Source organism: Coptis chinensis, chromosome 8 (genome assembly GCF_015680905.1).
Source record: "Coptis chinensis isolate HL-2020 chromosome 8, ASM1568090v1, whole genome shotgun sequence".
NCBI classification, from domain to species: domain Eukaryota; kingdom Viridiplantae; phylum Streptophyta; class Magnoliopsida; order Ranunculales; family Ranunculaceae; genus Coptis; species Coptis chinensis.
In genome coordinates, this window is record NC_141463.1 from 22256888 (window position 1) to 22279605 (window position 22718).

Sequence of the window (22718 nt, forward strand, 5' to 3'; positions counted from 1 at the left end):
CCAAGGTGTTACAATGTGGTTTTATCGCCTACCCTTTTTCGCGATGCACACCTAACATTGGGCGAGCTTTGCATTCGTTGTCAACACCTAGGTCGAATTACCAAACGAAATATGATGCCCCTAAATCCTATCTTGATTGTGGAAATTTTGATGTTTGGGGCATTGATTTTATGGGACCCTTCCCTATTTCTCAAGGTTTTCTATACATTTTAGTCATTTTGTAGACTATGTGTCCAAATGGATTGAGGCACTCGTGATGTCGCTTCAAATGACCATAAGACTGTCGCGGAGATTTGTAAAGAAAACATTTTCTCGCTTTGGTGTTCCCAAAGCTATCATCGCTGATGGGGGTACACATTTTGTAACAAAAATTTTGGGTTTTTTAATGAAGAAATATGGAGTTACTCACAAGGTTGTTACTCCATACCACCCACAAACGAAAGTGGCCAAGTGGAAGTCTCCAACAGAGAGATAAAGTCTATTCGAGAAAAACTGCCAACCCATCAAGAAAGGATGGTCTCTCCACTTATCGGATGCCTTTTGGGCATACCGAACAAAGATTTAAGACAGACTGTAGGAATGTCTCCCTTACCGCATTGTTTTGAAAACCTTGTCATCCGCCGGTTGAACTTGAGCACCGGCCTTTTGGGCCATCAAAAGCCTCAATTACAATATCATCGAGGCAGCAGAAGTTTAAAACTGCAATTAAATGAGCGGAGGAGATTCGAGTGATCCTTATGATCTCTCAAATCCTACAAAGCTAATATGAAAAGAGTGCACGACAAGCACATTTTGCGTAAGGATTTCAAAATTGGCCAAAAAGTTTTTATCAGATACTCCGTGATTACACATCTTTCCCCGTAAATTGAAAACACGATGGTCCGGTCCTTTCATTGCGGTCACCGTGAAACATTATGGGGCAATCTCTTTGCTTAATCCAAAAGATAACAGCGAATTTCAAGTCAATGGACAATGCCTAAAACATTACCACTTAATTACGCCACCGATGTTGAATGAGACTTCTTCGTAATCCAGCTTTTTAATCGACTAGATGTTTCATTTTGGCGTGCTCAATCTTGTTTCTATAGAGGGTAACGCCATTTTGGTAGCCGGGCCATCTTCTATCTTATGATCTCCAAAGTTCTTTTGAAGTGTGTGGTTGCAAGTAGGAACCTTTAGTCCACGAAAACTCTTTTTTAACCGAAGTATAAATGTCTTCTCAGAACACGAAAGCAAACGTGCTTTTCGGGTAAACGATGGGTACCTAAATTTCACCTCCTTCCTTCTCTTTCCTTTTCTACTCTCTACCTCGCGAACTTCAGCTAATCATTTGGTGTAAGTCTCACTCATCACTTAATAGGAAATGGTCGAAGTTCTTTTGCTCGTAGAACGGCGCTTGGAAGGATGGGGCGGTGTATGCATTGCAACACTTTCCCCTTCAGGCCGGACTTCTATCCGATACTAGCCGGTTTAAGGTATACTTTTGTTCTAACACCACCGCGCAGATAATCTTCGTCGCCGCCGTTTCTCCCCCACGGGATGGGATTCGCCTTGAGAATGACCGACGTTAAAAGACTCGATTCGCCTTGAGGATCGGACGTTAAAAGACTCCACCTTGTACATATGTTTATTTTGTTACCTTTTCCCTTTGCATTAAGTTTTGCACAAGGGATTCGTGGTCAAACCTCGGATGTTGCATACTTGGAACACAAACGGCAATGGATTCCACCCGCATCAACCCTAGAATTGGTTACTTTGAGTCCCTTTGGGGCGGTTTGAGGATAGCCGTATGTAAAGGGCAATATTATTAGACCATGGCCGCGACGGTCCGATGATGGTAGTACAATCCCGCCCCTAACCCCATAATACATAGAGGTGAAGCCAACCGGCTGTATTGGGTTCGCCTCCAGAGCCGACATGACAATTGTCTATGATTTAAGATGGTGACTTCGACATCCGGTTTTTTTTCACGTGATATCTCCCTTTGTATGTAAATAAAACCTTTACACTTTCCTTATCTTAAAAAAAAAAAAAAAATTGTGACTTTCAAGAATGACTCATACAATTGATAGAATTTTTTGTGCCGATCGTTTCGATATCTCATTCGTCCAATTCGGAGTCCAAACGAGTTGTGGGTACACATTTAGATTTTTAGGTTTAAATCAGGCTTTAGGCTTGATTTGGGCTTCGAGAAAATTTTAGGCCCAACCAAAATATCAATTTCTCGGCCCATTTAAACCCAAACAACCCGATAACACGCGTCACAAATCCACGATTCGTCTTCCTAAAACCGGATCTTGCCCCTCTCGAACGGGTCTCGTGACGACAGGCCATTACACTAAAACAGGTCTCGCGAGACCCGCCACCCCCTCTCGATCAAGATTTCCTTCCGTCCGATCATCCCCAATTCTCCCCTCATCAATAATCAATAGCTATCCTCCCTCTTAGATCGAAGAATGGCTGGAAACAGACGGATTTGTGTGGAAATTTTTGGAAATTTGTTTGAAAAGCGGGATGTTTGCTCCATTCTTTGATCGCGAAATTCACTCTAGAGGATGGGAGAGTTTGTTATATGCCAATGGGGCTTTTTATTCTAAGGATTTGGTGATGAAATTCTACGACAATGGAAGCTTTAATGGCGACTCATTTTGGGTCATCAGGAGGGTGTGCGCCACGGTCACACCGGTGTTGCTTTCCGGGATCACGGCATTCCACGGGGTCCATTCACGTGATCGATTTCAAAGAAGAGTCCGTCTACCCACGGACTTACGACCTAATGCTCGACACGCTTTATCGAGGAGAGTACAACATCAACGGAAATGCGCCGTATCAATGGGTAAAAAGCGACGCGAACCCACTTTAGGTGACTCAATGGCTGGGGATCGAACGCCATTGGCACCTCTCAAGCCTTCCGACATCAACAAGACCTTCCTCCACCTTCTGCGGATCCTCCAGAGCGAAAAGGGTAACTCTCGTGATTACCTTTCTTTTGATATTATCACACATGCCACTCTTAGGTCCCTTTGCCGCTCTAGTAATGCAAGTCATGATTAATCTGGGATTTAAATGCGCCACCCTTTACTCCCTATACCACAATATGAGAATATGTTGGTCTTTAAGAAATGCATACAAGACCCTTGGGGGAACCCAAAGCACCTAGGAAGGCTGCCGAAAGCACGCTTAGCGTAAGATCTCTCACCCACCATACTTTGATGAGATCGCCATGAGTAAGATCACCTAACCCATAGAGGCCCTACGTGCGTGGAACGCGGTGGTCCGAGAGGTATCGATGAGACGTAATTTTGGGCGAAGTTAAGGATGATATGACCACTCGCCACGAAGTCGATGACAGATAGCATGGGTGAATTCCAACAGAGATGAGAGCCTCCATGACTCAGATTTCAAGACAATATGCTTACTCCGCCGTAACCAGTTCAAATGAATGATCATGGCGAGCAAAGATCGGGATTTGTTCGTGATGGATACTTGGTGATATCCAGAGCAGTTAGCCTCCACGGGAGCTCGTGATGCGACGACGTCGCGGGACCTCGGTTCTTCTCGCGTGACCCGAGGACTCTACTACTCTGACACTGTGAGGATCATCGTGAGCTAGTTTTATTTTTTCTGGTCTTGTATAATATTTATATCGATATTTTATTTTACGATTTGCACTTTCTAGCTTAATAGTAGATGGTTCCTAAATATTTTTTATCTTGATATATTAGCTATATCTAATAGTATATAGGTAGGAACATATATTGCTAATAATAAATTATATACATACATATATATATAAATATATTTCATATGTCATACTTAAACAACAAATTTTAACGTAACTAATAACGCTCGTAAAACCGATAATGAAAACATAAAAAAAAAAAAAACGGTTAGGAAAATGGTCATGAACCACATTTAAAAACGGTCATGAACCACAACTAAAAAACGTTAAAACGGTCATGACCACATCTAGAAAACAATCGAAAAACGGCAATTTTTCTTTCTATAAATAAGTTCACCTCTTCCTCCATATTCACTCATTTCTTATTCTTCCCTCTACACTTCTTATTCTAAAAACGCGTTTTTAGATCACTCCAAGTTCAAGATTCATGGATGCACTAGAAAAGTTTGGAGCAAAAGAAGATTTTTGAATATGCTACTCAAGTTTTCATGCTAGGTTGTTTTGTTATAGTCATGTTGTTAATGTGGCATATTATTCTATCTAATATTTAGGTTTGTAGTTAAGTCATCGATCATTATGTTGTGTTTCCATACCATTGTGCGTTCTTACATCCTATTGTGATAGTATATCTACATTTTCCTTTGTCCTTCTACTTACGTAAAAAAAAAAAAAAAAAAAAAAAAAAAAAGGGCCTCCTTGTCACATGCCCCATTCTTCTCATCCACACTTCATCCACTTTTGCACATATCTCGGAAGATACCGCGTGGTATAACTACCCTGTGATACCTCAAAGCGTATTTTTACACCTCAAACGTATTTTTACATTTTGGATGGGTGACTATTTATACCAAGGATAGACACCTCAAAATATTTAACTTCCCTTTTCCAAAATAATTTTTTCACCACTCCATCTTTAATGGCCCTCACCGAAGTTTCAGGCTCGAGCAAAATTTTATGGAAAATTTTCAAAATGGTCTTTTTCATCCTTTTTTGACATCGAAATATTACGCTGCGAGGATGGTACCCTCTTTACACCATAAGCAAACATTTTATTCCGAGAGAATTGGTCTTGTTATTCTATAAAAGCGGTTATTTCCAAAACGGACAATTCTTTGTCCGTACTAACGGATGCAGCATGAATTGACTATGGAAATCATCTCTGAGGTACTTCAAATTCCTATTACAAAACCAAGGAGTTCACCCCGGGGATTCACCTTCGATAATATCCGCATCGATGTTTGCAACTATCCTTCACGGCGAATACAACCGAAAAACCGTATTGTTTATCGAGATCTTTACAAAAGAACCAATTATCTGCGGATCCAATGGGTAGCTCATAATGTCCTAGGCACGTCTAAGACTTCGAAATAACCAAACCCTCCTCCATTTACTCGGGTGTTGCAGACTAACTGCAATGATTTTTGCATTATTAAATTTCTGCGGAATGCGATCGCGACGCGGGAAAAAGGCAGCCCCTTTACCAACCATTGTGACACTTATCATGATACATTGGGTTTTTCTAGTACTTCTCCTCACACACCTCTTCGAATAGCTAACATTCTTACCATTCACTCAGTATGTAGGAACGGATTCTGGAACCCCGACGTTGCAAAGAACCATGTCGGTGCAGGAACCAACGAAGATTGTTCCACCGACAACATCTTTCATGAAAATGCATTATGCAAACGTATTTAATCCCATGGAAGGGCTTCGCTTAATTCAACAAGGACTGATGACATTATTCAAACGTCGAACATTATTATCACCCGGCCTTCTTGAATTTCGGGACTGCGGACAATAAACGAAGAGGAACAAGCACAATTCTTGCACAGCCACAACCAATTCTTGGCAAATCACACTCTCATAATGGAAAACCACGCCAAGATTTACCGCATTGCAAAAATGTTTGCAACATTTAATTGCGGACGGCATAGAAAAATCTTATAAACGGATCCCTCCCACAAAAGGATCCTCACCACGTTATTTGGGCCAATGAAACCATTTATATTTTGCAATTTTATATTATTTATCATTTTCTTTTTAGTTTTTAATTTTCGTGATGGTAATTTGTTTTACTTAATTATTCTCATCATGCTCTAATAGTTGTTTATCCCTTGTCTAAACAGTCACAATTTTTCACACAATGGAAGCTCCAAAGATGATTCGAACAATCTTTCCATTCTTTGCTAAATTCTAGGCATATGGACATCTTTTCAGAGACTACATCACTCAGGAGTTGGATGGAACTCTCTCATTCTACACCCGGAGCGGCATACTCCCCGGGTTTGGCAAACTTATTTTATAATAACATGGAAGATCTACCAACCTGTCCGGGGTTTCCCTTTGAATGGGTTTTACACTCACGTATTGGTAACACCCGACACGCCTTTATGAGCCAACGGTGGCTATGGCTCTAGACCTTCCTCCTCTTCAGCCAGATCTCCCCATCCAATACATGATAGAGAATGACCTTAATGACTACTCTAGGGAAGATTTTGCTGCCCGCTGTATGGCGGCCTTGCCTTACGTCAAAGAACGTGCCGGCCGGCCGATGGCCGAATTCACCATTCCACTAGCCAAGATGACCATAAATGTTGAACTTTAAATCGAAACAAACCTTAGTTTTATTTTTTAAAAAATTGCAAAAATAGGGGTGCAACACAAAGACTTCCCAATAGGTCACCCATCCTAGAACTACTCTCGCCCAAGCACACTTAACTACGGAGTTCTGATGGGATCCGGTGGTGCATTAGTGCTTTGTATGATCGCATCCCAAATATAAGGGTTTTATTTGTATTTGACCCAACTCTTTGTTTGAACTTATTCTCATTTTAAAATCAAAACAAACCTCTATTTTTCTTTTTACAAAAATAAAGAAAAAAAAATTGGAAATAAGGGGTGCAACACGATGACTTTCCAGGAGGTCACCCATCCTAGTACTACTCTCGCCCAAGCACGATTAACTGCAGAGTTTTGATGGGATCCGGTGCATTAGTCTTTGGTATGATCGCACGCGCCAAGTATTAGGGTTTTATTTGTATTTGACCTAACTCATGTTGAACTTACTTCATTTTTAAATCGAAACAAACCTGGGTTTTCATTTTACAAAAAAAAAAAAAATAAAAATAAAAAAATTGCAAAAGGGTGCAACACGAGGATTTCCTTTGGAGGTCACCCATCCTAGTACTACTCTCCCTCCAATATACTTCACTTTGCCAGTTGATGGGGATCCGTGGTGCATTAGCATCTTTAGCGGTGATATCAACCTAGCATTTTTCAATTTAATATTTTGCAACTGTATGTTGATGAAAACACAAAAAACACTAAACCAAACACCAAATCACCAATATTTGGTTCGTATTTATTCTTTTTTTTAATCACTCACGCGGTTTGCCCAAAACGCGGTCACACCTTTTTTTCCAAAATTAGAACTATGGTGCATAGAACTTGAAAAATTATGAGTTGGATGCATAGAAGTTAAGAAATTAACAATTGTATTATTGAAGAAATTAAAATTGTAATTCAAAATCAAAAAATTAAAAAAATTAAAAACCTATGATTATGATTATGCGAACAAAAATCGGCGATTATGATATAATCATATAATATCAAAAATAATCCAAAACCCGTCATATTACATCAAATTTATTTAGCTCTCTTCTTACGCCCCTTACCACTCGATCCTCAAACCTCTATTTGGGGCGCTTTCGCCTTCCTCTAAGTTCCTAATCCGAGAATTATGATCTTCTCTCATTGCCGCGGGAGGTTAACTATTAGAAGTTCCTCATATCCGATGTTGTTTGGGTGTACACTTGCCGCATATCCTCATACGCTCGAAACCATCATAATTTAACTATTTTTTATATTCCGGTGAATATGCCTCCTCTCTTTCTTGGCTATAATGATCTTAATAGTCCTCATCCCATCAAACATAAGAACACGGTTCTCATATCTTTCTAGAACCTCACTTAAAATCCAAGAAAATACAGTGTGAGTACATATTATATATATAATGAAGAAGATAAATAAAACAATTAAACTCACCATGGTATTAAATCAATACCTTTTTTCTAACTTCAAAAAAACGAAAGCATGAGGCACCTAGGAATGGAAATATAAGTAGGCTCCCCCATCCTAGTCCACACACTACAAAATATCCCGGGGATTCTTGGAGTTGATGGGATCGATGCATTGAAAGGTTGTGGGTTGTAAAATGTGGCAGATTTAATACATAGCTCACGCCTCATCCCTTCTAGGCCCAAAACTCGGGTTGCTAGCCCCACTTCGGAGGTATCAACAATCGACCCATGGAGACACGGCCTCCACCATCTATAATACTTTTATGGATTTTTATCAACAACAAAGAAGACGATCCGCCAAGGACCACCAGGGGTTTGAACTTCATGAACTTGAATTCTACCCCACAACTTTTACATCGTAACATCTGGCATGGGAGCACATGGAACTCCATAACGATCCAACATTCGCCCAACATGCGTTGCCCGCAGTTACCAAACCCGACATACGCCCGTGTGGCAAAACAACTCTGTGACGTGACAACACACAAGCATGTTGTTATAACCGGGATCATCAAAGGTAGTAGACAAACGTTTTTTTCTCCACTCGATAGATGACAATGATCTAATATCAATCGAAAGCACGAGCCATACGGATATTATTCCTAATCTGCCTCTCTACTTCAAGTGAGGCCCTGACCAACTAGCAAATCTAGGGCGCAGTATCGAGAATCATGTCTATGTTGGGACAAAGACATCGAAAGTATTATAAAACCAAATCTCTAAAAGTCCTGAATCCACGCACCGAGGACTTCTACTTCGAATGTCTATGAAGCTTTATCTAACGCCCGATATCAATGTAGCATATCTTTCGAAGCTACCAAGGTCATAATCTCATAGTATGCAAATCGGATACATAAGCATAATATCCCTAAAATACCATAGAATGACCATTTAGGGAAACAAAACATGCCCAATAAAAAACATAAAAAGCCCTAACATACCGGAGGACCCTCACTACCTCTTAGCTGGTCAAAGCTAACTCCACTTGTGTATCGGGATCAAGAGGGGTTCCATATATCTTTTTAATATGAGATAGCTTAATCCCGGAAGAATCATAAGCATTCGCGACCCAAAAGGAAAAACTCATAAGCATACTATCCATATTCTCATAATTTGTATGAAAAGGTATCGGGTTGGCCTATACCGATACTCGACCCAAAATTATAGTGAAGTCTTTGGTGTGACCCTAACTCCGCATAGCAGGAAAATGAAATGTATGAGTTCTACTCCACCATCTTTCTACTAAAGCTATGACCTTTGCCCCCAATCAGCCTTCTCATAATCCGTTCAATCAAAAATACCCAAAGGTGTATACAAAATACTTTCTCTAATATGTACAAACTCATCCAAACTCCTAATAACCTTCCACCACTCTCTAACACCAAGTAAAGCTGATCTAACTTCGGTTTTCAACAACATGCTGATATTAAAAAAAAAAATATCATTTTAAGATAAATAATTAATCGGTCCAACTCAACTAATTAATATTCAAAATATTTAATAAAAACTAATTAATTACCTGAGTATTAGCCAATCGCGACCGACATGTGTTTTTGTATCATGTGTGGAAGACACAACTCCATATCAAGTTTCTCCGGTGCCCATTGCCAATCGAAGTCGTTCATCCGATACTCCGATTACATTGTGGATGTCATCCATCGCGGCGACATCCTCGGGTTCTTCTTCCCTACCGCCTTCTCCCCACCATATTCTACTTCCTCGGGTTCTTCTCCCTCATCGCCAATGTCGCCTGTGTAATGCCAATCATCACCCGTCGAAGGTTCAAAAGGATCCATATCAAATTTTAAAGAGTTTAGGTAGGTTTTGTTTTTTTTAACTAAGGAGAGGGTTTTATAATTGTGAGGAAAGAGGTGAAAGTGAACCGAACAGCGCGGCTTTGGAGCTGTTTTATATAGAAGTAGCACGTTATTACGATAACACGCGCGATGTTTTTGGGGCCAAAAACCGCGTGGGCTTGGGCACCGCCATTTGAGCTTTAGTGGCACGGTTTGGCAAAACCGTGTGGGTTTATATGGCGGTTTTTTGGAAACCGCCTTGGTTTCTTTTTGTTTTTTTTGATGTTGTTCCTAAAGTTGCTTGGTGTTTTTTTGATGTTGTTCCTAAAGTTGGTTGGTGTTTTTTTGGTTAGGTGTTTTTTTGGTTCAAAATTTTGGTGTTTTTGGTTGCTCTCCTAAAGATGCTCTTAGTGCTGGTATGATCGCACCCATAACTATTGTGGATTTATTTGTATTTGACCCAACTCATGTTTGAACTTACTCTCATTTTTAAATTGAAACATTCATTTGTTTTATTTTTATAAAAAAATAAAAAAAAAATTGAAAAAGAGGGGTGCAACATGAGCACTTCCCAAGAGGTCACCCATCCTAGTACTACTCTCACCCAAGCAGGCTTAACTGCGGAGTTCTTATGGGATCCGATGCATTTGTGATGGTATGATTGCACCTGAAAATATTGGGGTTTTATTTGTATTTGTCATAACTCGTGTTCGAACTTACTGCCTATTTAAAATTGAAACAAACCACGGTTTTCATTTTTTAAAAATAAAAATTTATTTTTTCGGTTTAAAACGAGGACTTTTCCGAGGTCACCCAACTTAGTACTTCTCTCACCGTTCAAGCACGCCCGCTTAATCATGGAGTTCGATGGGATCCGGTCATTAGTGCTGGTATATGATCGCACCGAAAGTATTGGTGTTTTACATGTATTTGACCCAACTCATGTTCGAACTTACTCTCATTTTTAAATCGAAACAAACCTAGGTTTTTTTTTTATTTATTTTTTTAAAAAATTGCAAAAAGGGGTGCAAGGCAAGGACTTCCCAGGAGGTCACCCATCCTAGTACTACTCTACCCAAAGCATGCTTAACTACAAAGTTACGATGGGATCCGATGCATTAGTCTTTGATATGATCGCACCCGAAAATATTATGGTTTTATTTATATTTGACCCAACTCGTGTTGAACTTACTCTGATTTTAAATCGAAACAAACCTCGGCATTTTTTTTTTTTTTTTTTTAAAAAAATAAAAAAATATCAAAAGGGAGTGCAACAGCGAGGACTTCCCGGAGGTCACCCATCCTAGTACTACTCTGCCAAACGCGATTAAATACGGAGTTCTGATGGGATCCGGTGCATTAGTCTATTGGTATGATCGCACCCGAAAGTATTGCGGTTTTATTTGTATTTGACCTAACTCATGTTCGAACTTACTCCTATTTTTAAATCGAAACAAACCGGCATTTTTATTTTTACAAATTAAAAAAAAAAAATTGCAAAATAGGGTGCAACTTGAGGACTTCGAGGAGGTCACCCATCCTAGTACTACTCTCCCCAAGCGCGATTCAACTGCGGAGTTCGATGGGATCCGGTGCCTTAGTGTTGGTATGATCGCACCCATAAATAAAAGGGGTTTTATTTATATTTGGCCCAACTCATGTTTGAACTTACTCTCATTTTTAAATCGAAACAAACCTTGGTTTTATTTTTTTTTAAAATTTTTTAAAAAAAAATTGCAAAATAGGGGTGCAACAAGAGGACTTCCCAGGAGGTCACCCATCCTAGTACTACTCTCTTTGGCAGCTTAAGCTGCGGAGTTCGATGGGATCCGGTGCATTAGTGCTGGTATGATCGCACCGAAAAATATTGGCGGTTTTATTTATATTTGACCTAACTTCGTGTTCGAACTTACTCCTATTTTAAATCGAAACAAACCTCGGTTTTTATTTTTTTTTTTTTTAAAAAAAAAATTGCAAAATAGGGGTGCAACAACGAGGACTTCCCAGGAGGTCACCCATCCTAGTACTACTCTCGCCCAAAAACGCTTAACTGCGGAGTTCTGATGGGATCCGGTGCATTAGTGCTGGTATGATCGCACCGAAAATATAGCGGTTTTATTTATATTTGACCAAAAGTGTGTTCGAACTTACTTTCATTTTAAATCGAAACAAACCTCGGTTTTTTTTTTTTTTTTTTTTTTTTTAAATTGCAAAATAGGGGTGCAACACGAGGACTTCCAGGAGGTCACCCATCCTAGTACTACTCTCATTTGAAACTTAATCTGCTGAGTTTGATGGGATCCGAGTGCATTAGTCTTTGGTATGATCACACCGAAAATAAAGCGGTTTTATTTATATTTGACCCAACTCATGTTCCGAACTTACTCCTTCATTTTTTAAATCGAAACAAACCTCGGTTTTTTTTTTTTTTTTTTTTAAAAAAATTGCAAAAAAGGGGATGCAACGCGAGGAATTCCAAAATGGTCACCCATCCTAGTACTACTCTCCCCACGCACGCGGCTTAATGCGGAGTTATGATGGGATCCGGTGCATTAGTGCTATGGATGCACGCCGAAAAATAAAAGGTTTTATTTGTATTTGACTTAACTCGTATTCAAACTTACTTTCTTTTTAAATCGAAACAAACCTCGGCATTTTTTATTTTTTTTTAAAAAAAAATTGCAAAAAGATGTTCAACACGAGGACTTCCTTGGAGTTCACCTATCCTAGTACTACTCTCCCCAAAGCACGCTTAATACGGAGTTCGATGGGATCCGGTGCCTTAGTCTTTGGTATGATCGCACCCATAAATATTGGGGTTTTATTTGTATTTGACTAACTCGTGTTTTGAACTTACTCCTATTTTTAAATCGAAACAAACCTTTGTTTCATTTTTTTTCTTTTTTTTTTTTTAAAAATAAAAAAATTGCAAAATAGGGGTGCAACACGAGGACTTCCAAGGAGGTCACCCATCCTAGTACTACTTCACTTAGCCCAAACGGCGGCTTAATCTGGAGTTTTGATGGGATCCGGTGCATTATTAATGGTATGATCGCACCGAAAATATTGTGGTTTTATTTGTATTTGACCCGAACTCATGTTCGAACTTACTTTTATTTTAAATTGAAACAAACCTCGGTTTTTTTATTTTTAAAAATTTTTTAAATAAAAATTGCAAAATATGGTGTAACACGAGGACTTCCAGGAGGTCACCCATCTAGTACTACTCTCGCCCATGCACACTTAATAGCGGAGTTCGATGGGATCCGGTGCATTAGTATTTGGTATGATTGCACCCGAAAATATTGCGGTTTTATTTGTATTTGACCCTTAAACCGGTATTTGAACTTACTCTCATTTTTAAATTAAAACAAACCTTGCATTTTTATTTTTTTTTTTTTTTTTTTATAAATTGCAAAATAGGGTGCAACAACGAGGACTTCCGAGGAGGTCAACCATCCTAGTACTACTCCTCCCCAAACGCGATTAAGCTGCGGAGTTACGATGGGATCCGGTTCATTAGTCTTTGGTATGATCACACCGAAAATAAAGCGGTTTTATTTATATTTGACTTAACTTCGTTTTGAACATACTTTCAATTTTAAATCGAAACAAACCTCGGCATTTTTATTTTTTTTTTTTTTAAAAAAAAAAAATTGCAAAATAAAGGTGCAACAACGAGGACTTCGGGAGGTCACCCATCCTAGTACTACTCTCCCCCCAGCTTCGCTTTAACTCATGGAGTTCGATGGGATCCGGTGCATTAGTGTTTGGTATGATCGCTTTTTAGAAAATAAAGGGTTTTATTTGTATTTGATTAAACTCATGTTCGAACTTACTCCTATTTTTAATTCGAAATAAACCTCGGTTTATTTTTTTTCTTTATTTTTTGTTTTTTTTTAAAAAAAAAAATAATTGGCAACGAGGGGAGCAACTCGAGGACTTCCTTGGAGGTCACCCATCCTAGTACTACTCTCGCCCAAGCACGCTTAATCATGAGTTCGATGGGATCCGGTTCCTTAGTCTTTGGTATGATCCACCCAAAATATTGGGGTTTTATTTATATTTGACCTAACTCATGTTTGAACTTACTCTCATTTTTTAAATCGAAACAAACCTTGGTTTTTTTTTTTTTAAAAATTTTTTTTTTTTTTAAATTGCAAAATAGAGGTGCAACCGAGGACTTCCCAGGGAGGTCACCCATCCTAGTACTACTTACTCTACATGAAGCGGCAACCCTTAAGCTGGAGTTGATGGGATCCGTTGCATTAGTGCTTGGTATGATCGCACCCAGAAAATATTGGGGTTTTATTTATATTTGACTTAAACTCATGTTCGAACTTACTCTATTTTTTAAATCGAAACAAACCTCGGCATTTTTATTTTTTTTTTTTTTTTTTAAAAATTGCAAAATAGGGGTGCAACATGAGGACTTCGGGGAGGTCAACCATCCTAGTACTAATCTCGCCCAAGCACGGCAAAGCTGTGGAGTTCGATGGGATCCGGTGCATTAGTCTTTGGTATGATCGCTTTTCGGAAATATAAGCGGTTTTATTTATATTTGACCCAACTCATGTTTGAACTTACTCTCATATTTTTTAAATCGAAACAAACCTCGGCATTTTATTTTTTATTTTTTTTTTTTGTAAAAAATTGCAAAATAAAGGTGCAACACGAGGACTTCCCAGGAGGTCACCCATCCTAATACTACTCTCGTCCCAAGCACACTTAACTGCGGAGTTCTAATGGGATCCGGTGCATTAGTCTTTGGTATGATCGCACCGAAAATAAAGGGGTTTTATTTATATTTGAAACTTAACTCATGTTCGAACTTACTCTCATTTTTAAATCGAAACAAACCTCGGCATTTTTATTTTTATTTTTTTTTTTTTTTGCAAAATAGGGTGTGTAACCACGAGGACTTCCCAGGAGGTCCCCTATCCTAGTACTACTCCCGCCCAAGCATGTTAACTGTGGAGTTACGATGGGATCCGGTGCATTAGTCTTTGGTATGATCGCACCTTTGAAAATATTACGGTTTTATTTTTATTTGACTTAACTCATGTTCGAACTTACCCCAATTTTTAAATCGAAACAAACCTCGGCTCCCTCTATTTTTATTTTTTATTTTTTTTAAAAATTAAAATTGCAAAATAGGGGTGCAACACGAGGACTTCCCAAGAGGTCACCCATCCTAGTACTACTCTTGCCCAAAAGCACTTTAATGCGGAGTTCTGATGGGATCCGGTGCATTAGTGCTGGTATGATCGCACCCGAAAGTATTGCGGTTTTATTTGTATTTGACCCAACTCATGTTCGAACTTACTCCTATTTTTAAATCGAAACAAACCTCGGTTTTTTTTTTTTTTTTTTTTAAAAAAAAAATTGCAAAATAGGGGTGCAACCACATGGACTTCGGGAGGTCACCCATTCTAGTACTACTCTCTCCAAAACATACATAATCTGCGGAGTTTTTGATGGGATCCGTGCATTAGTCTTTGGTATGATCGCACCAAAAATATTAAGGTTTTATTTATATTTGACCAAACTCGTGTTGAACTTACTCTCATTTTTAAATCGAAACAAACCTCGGCATTTTTTTTTTTATTTTTTTAAAAAAAAATTGCAAAATAGGGGTGCAACACGAGGACTTCCCAGGAGGTCACCCATCCTAGTACTACTCTTGCCCAAACCCGCTTAACTGCGGAGTTCTGATGGGATCCGGTGCATTAGTGCTGGTATGATCGCACCCGAAAATATAGCGGTTTTATTTATATTTGGCTTAACTCATGTTCGAACTTACTTCAATTTTTAAATCGAAACAAACCTCGGCATTTTTTATTTTTTTATTTTTTTTTTTAAATAAAAAAAAAATTTGCAAAATAGGGGTGCAACACGAGGACTTCGGAGGTCCCCATCCTAGTACTACTCTCCCCAAACACACTTCAAGCTGCTGGGAGTTCGATGGGATCCGGTGCATTAGTCTTTGGTATGATCGCACCCATAAAATATTGCGGTTTATTTATATTTGACCTTAACTCGTTTTGAACTTACTCTCATTTTTTTAATCGAAACAAACCTCGGGTTTTTTTTTTTTTTATTTTTTTTTTTTAAAAAATTGCAAAATAGGGGTGCAACACGAGGACTTCCCAGGAGGTCACCCATCCTAGTACTACTCTCACACAAGCACGCTTAACTGCGGAGTTCTGATGGGATCCGGTGCATTAGTCTTTGGTATGATCGTATCCAAAATATAAAGCGGTTTTATTTGTATTTGACCCAACTCATGTTCGAACTTACTCCAATTTTTAAATCGAAACAAACCTCGGTTTTTTTTTTTTTTTTTTTTTAAAAAAAATTGCAAAATAGGGTGCAACACGAGGACTTCCCAGGAGGTCACCCATCCTAGTACTACTCTCGCCCAAGCACGCTTAACTGCGGAGTTCTGATGGGATCCGTGCATTAGTCTGGTATGATCGCACCCGAAAATAAAGCGGTTTTATTTATATTTGGCTTAACTCATGTTCGAACTTACTCTATTTTTAAATCGAAACAAACCATTTTATTTTTTTTATTTTTTTTTTTTTAAAAAAATTGCAAAAATAGGGGTGCAACACGAGGACTTCTAAGGAGGTCACCCGTCCCTCTTACTACTATAGCCCGCTTAATTAACTGCGCGGAGTTTTGATGGGATCCGGTGCATTAGTCTTTGTATGATCGCACCTCCGAAAATATAAGCGGTTTTATTTATATTTTACCCAACTCGTGTTTGAACTTACTCTTATTTTAAATCGAAACAAACCTCGGCATTTTTTATTTTTTTATTTTTTTTTTAAAAAAAAATTGCAAAATAGGGGTGCAACACGAGGACTTCCCAGGAGGTCACCCATCCTAGTACTACTCTCGCCCAAGCACGCTTAACTGCGGAGTTCTGATGGGATCCGGTGCATTAGTGCTGGTATGATCGCACCCGAAATATTTGGGTTTTATTTGTATTTGACCCAACTCATGTTCGAACTTACTCCCTATTTTTAAATCGAAACAAACCTCGGGCATTTTTTTTTTTTTTATTTAAAAAAAAAAATTGCAAAATAGGGGTGCAACACGAGGACTTCCCTGGAGGTCACCCATCCTAGTACTAGTCTGGCCCAAGCACGGCTTAACTACGGAGTTCTGATGGGATCTGGTGCATCAGTGCTGGTATGATCACACCCGAAAGTATTTCGGTTTTATTTGTATTTGACCCAACTCATGTTCGAACTTACTCCTATTTTTAAATCGAAACAAACCTCGGCATTTTTTATTTTTTTATTTTTTTTTAAAAAAAATTGCAAAATATGGTGCAACACGAGGACTTCCCAGGAGATCACCCATCCTAGTACTACTCTCGCCCAAGCACGCTTAACTGCGGTGTTCTGATGGGATCCGGTGCATTAGTGCTGGTATGATCGCACCCGAAAATATAGCGGTTTTATTTATATTTTACCAAAACCGTGTTCGAACTTACTCTCATTTTAAATCGAAACAAACCTCGGCATTTTTTTATTTTTTTTTTAATTTTTTTAAAAAAAATTGCAAAATAAAATGCAACAACGAGGACTTCCCGGAGGTCAACCATCCTAGTAGTACTACTCTGCGCGCCAAAGCACGATTAACTGCGGTGTTCTGATGGGATCCGGTGCATTAGTCTGCTATGATCACACCCGAAAATAAAGCGGTTTTATTTATATTTGGCTTAACTTCGTGTTTGAACATACTTTCAATTTTAAATCGAAACAAACCTTTATTTATTTTTTTTTTTACAAAAAAAAAAAAAATGCAAAAAGGTGCAAACGCGAGGACTTCCACCGAGGTCACCCATCCTAGTACTACTCTCCCCAAGCTCGCTTTAATCTGCGGAGTTACGATGGGATCCGGTTGCATTAGTGTTTGGTATGATCACACCCAGAAATATTAGGGTTTTATTTATATTTGATTCAACTCGTGTTCGAACTTACTTTCATTTTTAAATCGAAACAAACCTCGGTTTTACCTTTTTTTTTTTTTAAAAAAAAAAATTGCAAAATAGGGGTGCAACACGAGGATTTCCTTGGAGGTCACCCATCCTAGTACTACTCTCCCCCCAAACACGCTTCACTTCGGAGTTACGATGGGATCCGGTGCATTAGTTAGTCTTTGGTATGATCGCACCCATAAGTATTGTGGTTTTATTTATATTTGACCTAACTTCGTGTTTGAACTTACTCTCATTTTTAAATTGAAACAAACATTGGTTTTTTTTTTTTTTAAAAATAAAAAAATTTTGCACAAGAGGGGAGTAATACGAGGACTTCCCAGGAGGTCACCCATCCTAATCTTATCCTAGTACTTTCTTAAATCATGCGGAGTTCTGATGGGATCCGGTACATTAGTGCTGGTATGATCGCACCGAAAATATTGGGGTTTTATTTGTATTTGACGCAAACCATGTTCAAACTTACTCTCATTTTTAAATTGAAACAAACCTCGGTTTTTTTTTTTTTTTTTTTTTTTTAAAAATATATTGCAAAATAGGGGTGCAACCGCGAGGACTTATCGGAGGTCAACCATTCTAGTACTACTATCGCCCAAGCACGATTAAGCTGGGAGTTCGATGGGATTCGGTGCATTAGTGGTGGTATGATCACACCCGAAATATTTGCGGTTTTATTTGTATTTGACCTAACTCGTGTTTGAACTTACTCTCAGTTTTAAATCGAAACAAACCTCGGTTTTATTTTTTAAAAAATAAAATAAAAATTTCAAAAGAAGGGTGCAACACGAGGACTTCCCAATAGGTCACCCATCGTAGTACTACTCTCTCCCAAGCACACTTAATTGCGGAGTTCTGATGGGATCCTGTACATTAGTGCTGATATGATCACACCCGAAAGTATTGGGGTTTTATTTGTATTTAATCCAATTCATGTTCGAACTTACTCTCATTTTAAATCGAAAAAAATTGATTTTTTTTTTTTTTTTTTTTTTTTAAAAAAATTGCAAAATAGGGGTGTAACAGGGAGGACTTCCCAGGAGGTCACCCATCCTAGTACTACTCTCGCCCATGCATGTTTAACTACGGAGTTCTGATGGGATCCGGTGCATTAGTGTTGGTATGATCGCACCCGAAAATATTGGGGTTTTATTTTTAATTGACTTAACTTGTGTGTTAACTTTCCCTCATTTTTAAATCGAAACAAACCGCTGTTTTCTTTTTCGAAAAAAATAAAAATGAAATTGCAAAAGTGGGGTGCAACACGAGGACTTCCCAAGATGTCACCCATCCTAGTACTACTCTTGCCCAAGTACCGCCCAACTACGGAGTTACGATGGGATCCGTTGCATTAGTCTTTGGTATGATCGCACCGAAAAGTCTTAGGGGTTTATTTGTATTTGACCCAACTCATGTTCGAACTTACTCTCATTTTTAAATAGAAACAAACCTTGGTTTTTATTTTTTTTTTAAAAAAAAAAAAAAAAAAAAAAAAAAAGGGGTGCAACACGATGACTTCCCAGGAGGTCACCCATCCTAGTACTACTCTCGCCCAAGCACGATTAACTGCGGAGTTCTGATGGGATCTGGTGCATTAGTACTGGTATGATTGCTCCAAAAAGTATTAAGGTTTTATTTGTATTTGACCTAATTCGTGTTCGAATTTACTTTCATTTTTAAATCGAAACAAACCTCGGTTTTCTTTTTACAAAAAAAAATAAATAAAAATAAATAAATAAATAAATAAATAAAAAAGTTGCAAAAGAGGGATGCAACACGAGGATTTCCTTGGAGGTCACCCATCCTAGAGCGATAGAGAAAGAGCAAAAGAGATTACATGTTCCTACTATTGATAGGAATTTGGGAGAACCTGCTCTTAATGTTGTTGTTGGTTAAGGACCACCTAAGGTAATTTTTAACTTGTTTTTTTTAGCTTGGAATTTTGAAATTTCAGTGTAGGCCATTCATTGTTTGGATGATAGGTTTTGAGTTTGGGGTCTTTGAATGTAGCTCTTGTTGAAGTTACATATTTGACTATCATTTGAAATTTTGTGGAAGTTGAGAAATGGGTTTAGTTATTATGATTTTGATGATTGGTTGTAGGTTGGGAAATCACTTTTGATAAAGTCTCTTGTAAAGCATTACATGAAACAAAACCTTCCCGAAGTTTGAGGTCTAATTACAATCATGTCGTCTTCGATACTTAACCATACTCTAAATACCATAATTGAGTGACGTTTAGTTGTATTATTTAGAATTCAATATTTTTCTTTTTTAGGTCTTTGCTTGGTTGTACTTTGCTTACACATACTCTAAATAACTTGACCAACCGGGCTGGAATTACTATTTCGGGAAGCAGAGGGTTGCAGTTTGTGGAGGTCCAAATGATATTAGTGGCATGATTGTTTGCGGCAAAGTTTTCGGCTGATATCGCATTGCTACTTATTGATGGAAGTTATGGATTCAAAATGGTTAGTCACAGTTTGTGTATCATTTTGTCCCTTCAGATGTCATCATCTATCTAGGCAATACGCATAAATCCAATATTAAATCATGCCTTACCCATCAATCCAATATGCACTATCATTAGTCTACAATGTCAAATAGATAAAACAAGAAAAGACTGAACTTCGGACATAATCATGATCAAACTAGGCAAGCAGTACATAAGGCTTATGATAAAACAAAGGACAACATGGATTATTCAGTGCAAGATATCAGCTGTCATAACAAGTCCATTATTTAGTAGAGAACACATACTCGTAACTATAACATAATATATGTATATATTTTTTCATTAACTTTTATCTTCAAATGATTAAGCTAATATTGAACACCATAACTATTTTCATGTTTCCATCATTCAAAAAAATTATGAATATGGATGTATCTTTGAAGAGGAGAGACTATACAAAACAAACCTGAATTGTGGTTACATTTCCTTGCTGCATGAATTGTGATTTGAGGACCTGAAGCATGCTTTAGAACAAATTTTGTGAATAAGAAAAAGTCCAAATCAATGGAATAAAACTTAGAAAAATACCCAAAACCAAAATTAATTGGCTATCAAACTAATTATTCCAAAATCCAATAGTTAAAGACCTAATCCAGACTTTTACCCGAAAGCATAAACAACAACAAACAAATATCGGAATCAATAATTCAATGATCAATTTATCCGACTCCAAAACATTAATTGCCTGTTTTCATATGACATCGATAAATTCATGACAGAGAGAAGAACTTTTAACACTTACAGTCATAAACTAAAACACGATTTCGGATTTAATGATGAAAGACTGCTGGAGAGTTTTGTGAGCATGAGAGATGAGAGGGAGACTGCACTTGCACTTGGGTTGAGAGTTGAGACAGGATGAACAGATGGGAAGAGAGTTTAGATTAGTTCAGGAGATGAGGAGCTGCCTGCTTCGAGAGAGAGATCTCCACCCTACTACATTTACTACATTCCTTACTTACCCTATAAATATTTAGCCTAGAATGTAACTGTTTTTTATTTATGAATCAGAAAAAACCGAAAGCAAAGAAGTTTCGCAATGAAGGTTGTCCTAAGTACGAAAAGTTTGCTTTGATATTTGGAGAAACAGTGGTTGTTGATGAACATCTCCAAGGTGTAAGCAACCAAGATATGGAGGATATTACTTCTACGGATAGGGAGGACACATCTAATAATATTGCATCTAATAATGTCCATTGATAATGCACCAAGGGTTCATGAGCAAGACCAAAACCAAGTCTCTAATTAATAGTAGAAGTAGAGACACTGCATCATGTGAGAGAAGGATGTCCAATCTAGAGCAGCTTTAACAAATCAATACACGATATCAAAGTGTACACGTTTACCATTTTCTTTATCTATTACCATTTTCTTTAATATTACCATTTTCAAAATAATCCTTTTAAAGTTTAGTGTTTGTTAGAATATATTACACATCGATGAACATATATATATATATATTAGCGAAGGTTGCACAGACACTAGTTCACGGTTATTGGGATGATAGCCATAACTTGGATTGACTAGAACAAAGTCAGAGTTGTTTTGGTACTTTGGAATTGAATTGCTTGGACACTACTAGATCCAGGATGTCCGGGCTACCTTTGTTGAGGTTAGTGAAGCTTTTAACAAATTTAACAAATCAATACAATATCAAAGTGTACACGATATTACCATTTTCTTTATCTATTACCATTTTCTTTAATATTACCATTTTCAATTAATAATCCTTTTAAAGTTTAGTGTTTGTTAGAATATAATACACTCGATGAACATATATATATATATATATATATATATATATATATATATATATATATATATATATATATATATATATATATATATTATAGCGTAATGTGGTGCAACAGGAACTAGTTCACGATTATTGTTGACTGGCTGAGGATAATAGCCATAACTTAGATTGACTGGAACAAGGCTGCGGTTGTTTTGGTATTTAGGAATTGAATTGCTTGGAAACTAATGTTGACCTTGTTGGTATAGTGGATTATTCCCTTGACTTTTTTTAAAGAGTTTAGGTATGGAGTATAATTGGTAGATGGTCTAATAGGCGGATTGGCTTTTGGTATTTAGGAATTGAAACCCTTGAGGAGCCATCCCTGTTGGAGTATTTTGGTTTGTCATGCCTAATTGGTAGATGGTCTAAGTGCATTAGGGATGTTGAAAGTGCATGATTCTTCAGAGGGTTGTGAAATGGAATCATATAGCAGGGGACAATAAACATCAGGATGGTCAGGACTTAGGCAAAGAAGACATGGGGAAGTGTTAATGTTCATGACTTGTTTTGGTTTTGATCATTCACTTTCGAGGCTAGCGAGAGCATCTACCTTCTTTGTCGTGGATTTGATCAAGGTTTTTAATTCTGGATCGGGTTTTACCTCAAACATAGATGTAGCTTTGGGAACAGTGTCCTTAAATGATCTGGAAGAATTAGTGTTACCCCAATGAGTACCTCTCGTCGTTGCTTGCTTATCAAGAAAGTTGTATGCCTCGAGAGCTCCTTTGTCCATGAAACAACCGCCGCTCATGATATCAAGTGTTTCTTTTGGTGTTCGAAAGTCCATTAAAGAATGAATGAACGAGGACAAATGGTGTCGAAATGATGATGGGGTCA

The 22718-nt window shown here is 37.9% G+C and overlaps 4 non-coding genes and 11 pseudogenes across 4 annotated transcripts; all 15 read right to left on the bottom strand.

The window, feature by feature from the left end:
* Positions 1 to 6332: 6332 nt before the first annotated feature.
* LOC147480516 (5S ribosomal RNA) lies at positions 6333 to 6455 on the bottom strand (annotated as a pseudogene).
* A 122-nt stretch (positions 6456 to 6577) lies between these two features.
* Positions 6578 to 6697, bottom strand: LOC147480517 (5S ribosomal RNA; annotated as a pseudogene).
* A 3410-nt stretch (positions 6698 to 10107) lies between these two features.
* On the bottom strand, positions 10108 to 10226 carry LOC147480518 (5S ribosomal RNA; annotated as a pseudogene).
* Positions 10227 to 11538: 1312 nt separating this feature from the next.
* On the bottom strand, positions 11539 to 11658 carry LOC147480519 (5S ribosomal RNA). Its single transcript, XR_015207122.1, has one exon. It is a non-coding gene; the product is annotated as a 5S ribosomal RNA (ribosomal RNA).
* Positions 11659 to 14220: 2562 nt separating this feature from the next.
* LOC147480520 (5S ribosomal RNA) lies at positions 14221 to 14341 on the bottom strand (annotated as a pseudogene).
* A 372-nt stretch (positions 14342 to 14713) lies between these two features.
* LOC147480521 (5S ribosomal RNA) lies at positions 14714 to 14832 on the bottom strand (annotated as a pseudogene).
* Positions 14833 to 15190: 358 nt separating this feature from the next.
* Positions 15191 to 15309, bottom strand: LOC147480522 (5S ribosomal RNA). The gene has a single exon (XR_015207130.1). It is a non-coding gene; the product is annotated as a 5S ribosomal RNA (ribosomal RNA).
* Positions 15310 to 15685: 376 nt separating this feature from the next.
* LOC147480523 (5S ribosomal RNA) lies at positions 15686 to 15805 on the bottom strand (annotated as a pseudogene).
* Positions 15806 to 15924: 119 nt separating this feature from the next.
* Positions 15925 to 16041, bottom strand: LOC147480524 (5S ribosomal RNA; annotated as a pseudogene).
* A 369-nt stretch (positions 16042 to 16410) lies between these two features.
* On the bottom strand, positions 16411 to 16529 carry LOC147480525 (5S ribosomal RNA). The gene has a single exon (XR_015207115.1). It is a non-coding gene; the product is annotated as a 5S ribosomal RNA (ribosomal RNA).
* A 122-nt stretch (positions 16530 to 16651) lies between these two features.
* On the bottom strand, positions 16652 to 16771 carry LOC147480526 (5S ribosomal RNA; annotated as a pseudogene).
* A 123-nt stretch (positions 16772 to 16894) lies between these two features.
* Positions 16895 to 17013, bottom strand: LOC147480527 (5S ribosomal RNA). Its single transcript, XR_015207136.1, has one exon. It is a non-coding gene; the product is annotated as a 5S ribosomal RNA (ribosomal RNA).
* A 1332-nt stretch (positions 17014 to 18345) lies between these two features.
* LOC147480528 (5S ribosomal RNA) lies at positions 18346 to 18464 on the bottom strand (annotated as a pseudogene).
* Positions 18465 to 18582: 118 nt separating this feature from the next.
* On the bottom strand, positions 18583 to 18702 carry LOC147480529 (5S ribosomal RNA; annotated as a pseudogene).
* A 364-nt stretch (positions 18703 to 19066) lies between these two features.
* Positions 19067 to 19185, bottom strand: LOC147480530 (5S ribosomal RNA; annotated as a pseudogene).
* Between the last annotated feature and the right edge of the window lie 3533 nt (positions 19186 to 22718).